At 39.3% G+C, this 7,755-nt stretch overlaps 1 non-coding gene across 1 annotated transcript; it reads left to right on the top strand.

The window, feature by feature from the left end:
* Nucleotides 1–6,893: 6,893 nt before the first annotated feature.
* Nucleotides 6,894–6,997, top strand: LOC130950940 (small nucleolar RNA R71). Its single transcript, XR_009073780.1, has one exon. It is a non-coding gene; the product is annotated as a small nucleolar RNA R71 (small nucleolar RNA).
* Nucleotides 6,998–7,755: the final 758 nt, after the last annotated feature.

The following is a 7,755-nucleotide window of genomic DNA, read 5'->3' as shown; positions in this document are numbered from 1 at the left end:
AAGTGTAGATCAGAAATGGGGAGTTCATTGGGTGTTAGGAGATATTGAGATCTCCGAATCAAAACATTTTTATCTCTTCCTCAACCAATGCATTCATTGAATTTTGCTTGGCAATCTTTTATGATTGGATCCCAATCCCTTGGCTCACCAATTCTCTCTAAAAACAAACAAATTCCCAATCCCTTGGTTTAAATGTTCATAAGAAGAGATGATGCTCGATCACTGATTATACCACACAGCTTCATGGACCACAATTTGGTAGGATTACATGTCACAATATCCATCCAAACCCCAATCCAATTCACTGTGAGAAAGCTTCTCTAGCATGAATCCATCATTCCTTTCCCAAGGTTCCGAAGGATTCCAATTATGGGTAATTTCTTTCCCAAGACAATCACCCAATGGAATTAGATCGAGAAGCTTTCTAACAAAATTCAAGAGAAAAGATTGAAGAAGAAGATAAAACTATTATTGATTCATTGAATTACAATAGAGCTCCCTAACCCAATGAAAGGGGTTTAGTGCTTCATAGCTCAGAATTCAATTACACAATATCCAAAACTCTCTAGTGTAAAAAAATGTCAAAAGGTCAAAAGCTCCTAACTAACTTCAATTCTATCCTATTTATACACTTTCTAAATTGAGCTTCTGTTGTGTTTCTTGGGCTTTGAGGCCTTTCCTTGATTTCCTTTTGCTTTAGGCTTATGGTCCATAATCCTGATGAGGCTGTGATCCAATTCTGTAACATTCATTGAGCAAACTTAGTGATAAACAAGTAATGACACAAGAATCAACAATTTGAAGTTCCAGACTCATCAATTCTTCAGGCCCAATCTCATAAACCATGATATTCACTTGGGTTTCACACCATAATACGTTTAAGTTAGTATTTGTGCTCAATTGCTAACTTAAACTTCAATATATTTGGCCCAGAAACCTTTTCAAATGGTGGTGTTTAAGTTGAAGTTTAAGTTTCAGTTTAAGGTCAAACTAAAACTTAAACGTGGAATTGGAAGAAAGCACCCCAGGAGTGTACATAGTCGAACACGTTTAACCTCCAGTTTGAGGTCAAACTGGAGGTTAAACTTGGAAATGAAGAAAGCAACCCCTGGAGGCAATTTGGATCGAACACGTTTAACCTCCAGTTTGAGGTCAAACTGGAGGTTAAACGTGGAATGAAGAAAACACCCTGGAGGAAGGAAATGGTCGAACACGTTTAACCTCCAGTTTGAGGTCAAACTGGAGGTTAAACGTGGAATGCTCCTGGTGCCTCTCTTGCTTCTGGCGTTTAACCTCCAGTTTAAGGTTAAACTGGAGGTTAAACGTGGAATGCTTCTTGGTGAGAAAGAAAAGTGTCGAACACGTTTAACCTCTAGTTTAAGGTTAAACTAGAGGTTAAACGTGGAATGCTCCCTTGGTTCAAATCATCATTCTGGCGTTTAACCTCCAGTTGAAGGTTAAACTGGAGGTTAAACGTGGAATGCTTCTTAGTGCCCTTTCTTATTCTGGCGTTTAACTTCCAGTTTAAGGTCAAACTGGAGGTTAAACGCCAGTTACAGCATTTCCTCTCTTCTCATGATTTTGGCGTTTAAGCTCCAGTTTAACCTTAAACTGGAGCTTAAACGTCCCATTTGATATTCAAGCTTCCTTTATTGATTTTGTTGCTTCCTTGCCTAGCCTCTTCTTCCCTGAAATCATCCAAACAATTGCATCAAAGTCTTGCAAAATTTCATGAGAAATCATCCATTCATAGCATTCAAGTAATATATCTAAAAACTCATGAATTTGCATCATAATCATAATGTTTTGGATGGTTCATTGCTTTGTTGTTCATTTAACCATTCTTGGTTACTTTAAGCTCAAGAAAATGCATAAAACAACTAAAACTAACAGAAAAATGCTAGTGAAACTAGCCTAAGATGCCTTGGCATCACAACACCAAACTTAATACTTGCTTGTCCCTAAGCAAGTCCTGAGATATTTGAGAAGAAAGTATGAAACAGAAAGCAATTACATTGGCTATATTAGCAAGCATTTGAAGTTCATCAGAAGGGTTTTATGCAGAAAGTTGCAGCATCACTTTTTCATTCTTATCAGGTAGAATCATCACTTTTTCATTGCATCCATCAAACACTGCTATGGCCTCTTGTTATTCTCATGTCTTTGGCACTTTTTCTTTCTTTGTTTTTCTTTTTCTTAGAGCTCTTTTGCTCCTTGTTTGCTCAGTGTCATGTGTTGCACAAGCCTTTGGCATTTTCTTTTTCTTATCAGTGCAGTACACATATCCACTACAGGCATTTTAGTTCACATTTCTTTATGAGACATTGGTGCCCAGCACCTCTTTGTGTAACTAAATGTTTTGTAGCTAGGTTGCTCTTGATAATGGACTTTTGGTTGATAATCCCGAGTTAGTTAACCCAAGTTACCAAGTGTTGAAACACTCCACAGAACCTATTCATCCAAGCAGATCCTAGTACATAAACACCACAGGCATATGTCTCAAAAGTTCAAACCATTGGTGCCTAGCTTTATTTTCTTAATTCTTTTGCTTTTTGGTTGCCCTTTTTCAGTGGCTTTTCTTCTTCTTTTTCTTTCTTTTTCATGGCCAAGGGCATTTATTCATCAAGATCCATAGACAGTATTCAACTTCTACACAAAAATGATAATTCTACACTCAATTTCCAGTGAGCTAACTAAACAATCAAGCATGCATACCACCACTTAATTCTACTTGATTTGTCACTAATTGAGCCAAGTTACTTTTGTTCAAACTTTTCTTTTAATTTTTGGAAGCAGAACAAGCATGGCAAGCCTTTGTTTAAGAAGGTGAAGCTATATCCAAACATCTAGGCATTCACTTTATTCAAAGCAATAAACAGACAAACGTACTAAAAACTTCACATTCCAGAAAGATTCAACAATTTCAGTTTAAACCATAACAAGCATGCTTTTGTTTGCCTTTTAAAGAAAGGTCAAGGAACAACACCACCTTGTGAAATTTCTTGTTTTCTCTTTGTTGCCAGGAAACATTTTGATTTCTCCTTCTTCTACTAGTTGTTGCATCATGTTCTTTCTAAGATCCTTGTTTCCTTTCCTGCAAAGAGTGATGAAGTTGCTTGTTTCTCAAGCACTTGAATGGTTAGCTCACTATATTTGGGCAAGTGTCTGAGTCTTAAGTTGGTGTGTGAACACCAAACTTAGTCTCCTACTTACTCCTCTGCTCTTTGAATCCTTGAATTCTCCTTGGAATGAAGTTGCTGCTAAGGATTTTAAGCATTTCTGTGATTGCTTAGAATGGTTGTTCCTTTCATATAATTCAAAGGTTGTTGTGTTCAGTTAATTTGTATGGTGGAACACCAAACTTAGAGTCACACATTCTCCTTTGAATTATTGATCCACAAATTCATTGTTTGGTGTGAAACACCAAACTTAATTCTTTGCAATGCACAGAAACTACTTCACCTTTTTATTGAAACAAATAAAAGAAACAGTAAAAGAGTATTACCTCAGGTTGGGTTGCCTCCCAACAAGCGCTTCTTTAACGTCACTAGCTTGACGGTTGTCCCTCAGTTGAGGTGATATTTAACCTTGTCCTTCTCCTCCACATCTCCCAAGTAATGTTTGAGTCTTTGACCATTCACAGTGAAGGTTCGTTGTGACTTTTCTTCCATGATTTCTACTTGACCATATTGGGAGACCTTGGTGACAAGGAATGGTCCAGACCACCTTGATTTTAGCTTCCCTGGAAACAGCTTCAGCCTAGAATTGTAGAGCAATACTTTTTGACCCTCTTCAAATTTCCTTGGGGCTATGTTGCTGTCATGCTTCTTCTTTGCTCTTTCTTTGTAAATTTTGGCATTCTCATAAGCTTCAGCTCTGAATTCTTCCAACTCTTGAATTTGCAACATCCTTCTTTCTCCAGCAGCTTTGCTGTCTAAGTTCAAGAGTTTCATGGCCCAAAATGCCTTGTGCTCCAACTCCAGTGGTAAATGGCAGGCTTTTCCATATACTAGTTGGTAAGGAGACATTCCAATTGGTGTTTTGAAAGCTGTCCTATATGCCCAAAGAGCCTCATCTAGCTTAATCGACCAGTCCTTCCTTTTGTACCTGCACAAACAAACAAATGTGCTATTATTTTTCGGTCAATGTGAATAGTCTTTGCACATGTTTTTCATTCTTTTTGAATTGTAAATCAATGATTGTCTTTGTGAGCTTATAGCCGTGACCTTTGTGTGTATGCACATTTATTAATGGACACCAAACTTAATGTTTGGTAATGTCTCCTGATGTCATGAAATCCAAGTTAGTTGTCCTTAATGAATGTGCATAATTCTAATAAATCATAGTCACTTTGGCTCTTTGATCCTAAACAATTTTACTACCTAAAGTAATTGAGATCAAAGTATTAAAACATGCAAATGGTAACTTGTCATGAATTTCTAAATCCAAAGGAACTTCTTGCTTTTCATTAACCGTGTTCCAAGAAGAACACCAAACTTAATGCTTGGTTGTGCACCTTGAATGAAAGATTGAATACAATTTGAATAAGATTTGGGGTGCCTTCAGGCACACCAAATTTAGAGACCAATTGTATTTAACATGCAATGTTTAGTGCACCTTATCAACAGTTGTCCTGAGGATTCAAGTTCATGCATAAGAAACCATGCTTTATTAGATGCAGGGCAAAACAATAAAGAGTAAGGATACTAAAACATGGGTTGCCTCCCACGAAGCGCTTCTTTAACGTCACTAGCTTGACGGTTGTCCCTTGTTAGGGTGGATTGTAGTGCTTGATGTCCTCTCCTCTCACTATGGAAACATCCCCATTTGATTCCTTCATGATTTCCAAATGTTCCATAGAAAGAACTTTCCTGATTGTGAACACTTGAGGGAGCTGAGAAGGAATGGGTTTGAGGCCATGTGGGATTGGCAAATAATGACTTGATATCACTTTATCTCCCGGAGAGAAACCTTCAGTGGGAATTTTCTTGTTTCTCCACCCTCTTGGCAATTTCTTTACAATTTTTCCCTCTCTCTTGAGGATTTCGTCATTGACCCTTATGCTAGGAGGATCCTTTTGATCTGTTTCTATTGATTCTTGTGGCTTTAACTCCTACAATTCTTGTTTGCCTTCAAAGGATTGTTTCAGAGTTTCAGCTGCTGAATTGCTTTCCTCCAAGCATAGATTTCTACTATCATCCTTAGGCTTTTCAGGTTCTGGTTCAGGCTCAGATGCAGGTTTAAAAACATGGAAAATGAGCTGTTCATCATGTACTCTCAAAATTAGCTCTCCTTGTTCTATATCTATGAGCGCTCTAGCAGTGGCTAGAAATGGCCTTCCCAGAGTGATAGGGTGTAGGTAGCTTTCCTCCATGTCCAAAATGACAAAGTCTGTGGGAAAAAAATAATTTCCCACTTTCACCAGCACATTCTCAACTACCCCTTCAGCTTGCTTTTGAGTTTTGTCAGCCAGTTGTATGATTACATCAGTGGATCTCACCTCATTCAGTTGTAGCCTCCTCATAAGAGTCAGAGGCATCACATTTATGCTAGCTCCTAGATCACAGAATCCTCTGTCAATTTTTGTTTCCCCTATGATGCAGGGGATATGAAAACTGCCTGGGTCTGTTTTCTTAGAGACCACATCCTTCTTGATGAGTGCACTGCATTCTTTGTTCATGATTACAGTTTGTCCTCCCTTCAAAACTCTTTTCTTGCTCAGCAATTCCTTCAAATACTTGATGTGTGTAGGCATCTGCTGGAGGATCTCAAGGAAGGGAATATTGATGTGGAGAGACTTAAATGTCTCTAAGAACCTTGAATATGTTTTCCCTTTTTCACCTCCTCCTAACCTTTGAGGAAATGGTGCTTTTGGTTGGTATGTTTCCAGCATGCCTTCCTCTTGCAGTTCCTTGGCTTGCTCAGTTTCACTTTCCTGCTTAGCTTCTTCCACACCATCCTTCAAGATTTCTGTCTCCTTTTCTGAGGGTCTGATTCCTTCTTCTTCTGAGACTTCCTTCAACATGGTGATGACCTTGCATTCTTCCCATCTCACTCCCTTTTGTTCCCCTTTAGGATTCTTTTCTGTGTCACTAGGGAACACTGTAGTTGACTTGGGGGCCTGTTGAGATAGCTCTCCTACTCGAGACTCCATCCTCTTGAGTTTTTCACCATGGTCCCTTAAGGTAGATCTCACATCATCCCTGAAGCTTTTCAACTCATTTATGTCCTGACCCATGTTTGCTAGTATTCCTTCTATCCTGTTTAATTGATCTTGAAATTGTTGGTTCGGATTAGATTGGGCAGGTTGGTTATTTTGGGCATGATATGGTGGTTGGGAGTAAGTGTTTTGTGTGGCTTGGTATGATCTTTGGTTGGAGTTTTGGTATGTGGAATTGTTGTGTTGGTTATGGTTGTAAGATTTGTGGTTTTGTGGTTGAGTTTGCTGGTTTCCCCACCCAAAGTTTGGGTGGTTTTTCCATCCTGGGTTGTAAGTGTTGGAATGTGGATCATATGATTGCCTTTGTTGGTTTCTCACATAGTTGGCCTCTTCCCAATCACCTCCTTCAATGCTTACTTCCTCTTGATCTTGTGTGTGTATCGCAGCCACTTGCTTTGTGTCTAATTTCCTGGTGAGCTCTGCTAGTTGCTTGGCAAACACCTTGTTTTGGGCTAGAATTGTATCAACATGGTTCAGCTCCATGACTCCCTTAGTGTTGTGTCTCTCTGAAGCATAGTAGTATTCATTCTCAGCCACTGTCTCAATCACTTCAATGGCTTCTTCCACAGTCTTTTTCCTGTTCAATGAACCTCCTGATGAATGGTCTACAGCCTTCCTTGATTCATAAGAAAGTCCATCATAGAAAATATGCAATTGCACCCAGTCAGGAAACATGTTTGGTGGACATTTCCTTGTCAATTCTTTGAATCTCTCCCATGCCTCGTAGAGCGTCTCACCATCTTGTTGTCTAAAAGTCTGAACCTCAGATCGAAGCCTATTGACTTTTTGTGGGGGGTAGAAACGTGCCAGAAACTTGCTCTCCACCTCATCCCAGGTTGTTAGGCTGTCCCTTGGGAATGATTCCAGCCACTTAGCTGCCTTGTCCCTAAGTGAAAATGGGAACAAGAGCTGTTTATAGGCATCGTCCTGGACTCCATTGGACTTCACAGTGTCGCAAATTCTCAGGAATTTTGTGAGATGTTGGTTTGGGTCTTCATTAACACTCCCACCAAATGAACAATGGTTCTCCACCAGTGATATTAACTGTGGTTTGAGTTCAAAATTATTGGCCTGAATGGGTGGTTTCTGAATGCTGCTTCCACAATTCCCAGAGGTTGGGTTTATGTATGAACCAAGAACCCTCCTCTCAGGAATGGCATTGTTTCCATCAGCCCTCTCATGGTTGTGAAATTCTCTATCCATGTTGAGATCTAGAGCTTCCTCAAAGTTGTCCTCAGATTCTCCTTCAGATTCTTCCTCTCTTAGTACTCTCTTCCCCCTTGCTTCCCTTCTAAGTCTATGAAGGGTCCTCTCTGGTTCGGTATATGGAGGAGTTGATGCCTCTCCTCTCCTACCTGTCATACAAGAACACACCACAAGCAACAAACAAGTGGAATACTCTTGGTTAATGGAAGAGTATGGTTAGAGCAGTTGAGGAATTAATTCAAATAGTTAGTGGGTTAGTGAGTTAGTTGCTTGAAATGAAAGGCATAAGAAAGAAAAAGCAAATAACAGAGTGCATAAATTAAAAATTC

Source organism: Arachis stenosperma, chromosome 1, assembly GCF_014773155.1.
Source record: "Arachis stenosperma cultivar V10309 chromosome 1, arast.V10309.gnm1.PFL2, whole genome shotgun sequence".
Taxonomy (NCBI): Eukaryota; Viridiplantae; Streptophyta; class Magnoliopsida; order Fabales; family Fabaceae; genus Arachis; species Arachis stenosperma.
The sequence above is the reverse complement of the archived record's forward strand: the minus strand, read 5'-3'. Positions and strand labels throughout refer to the sequence as shown.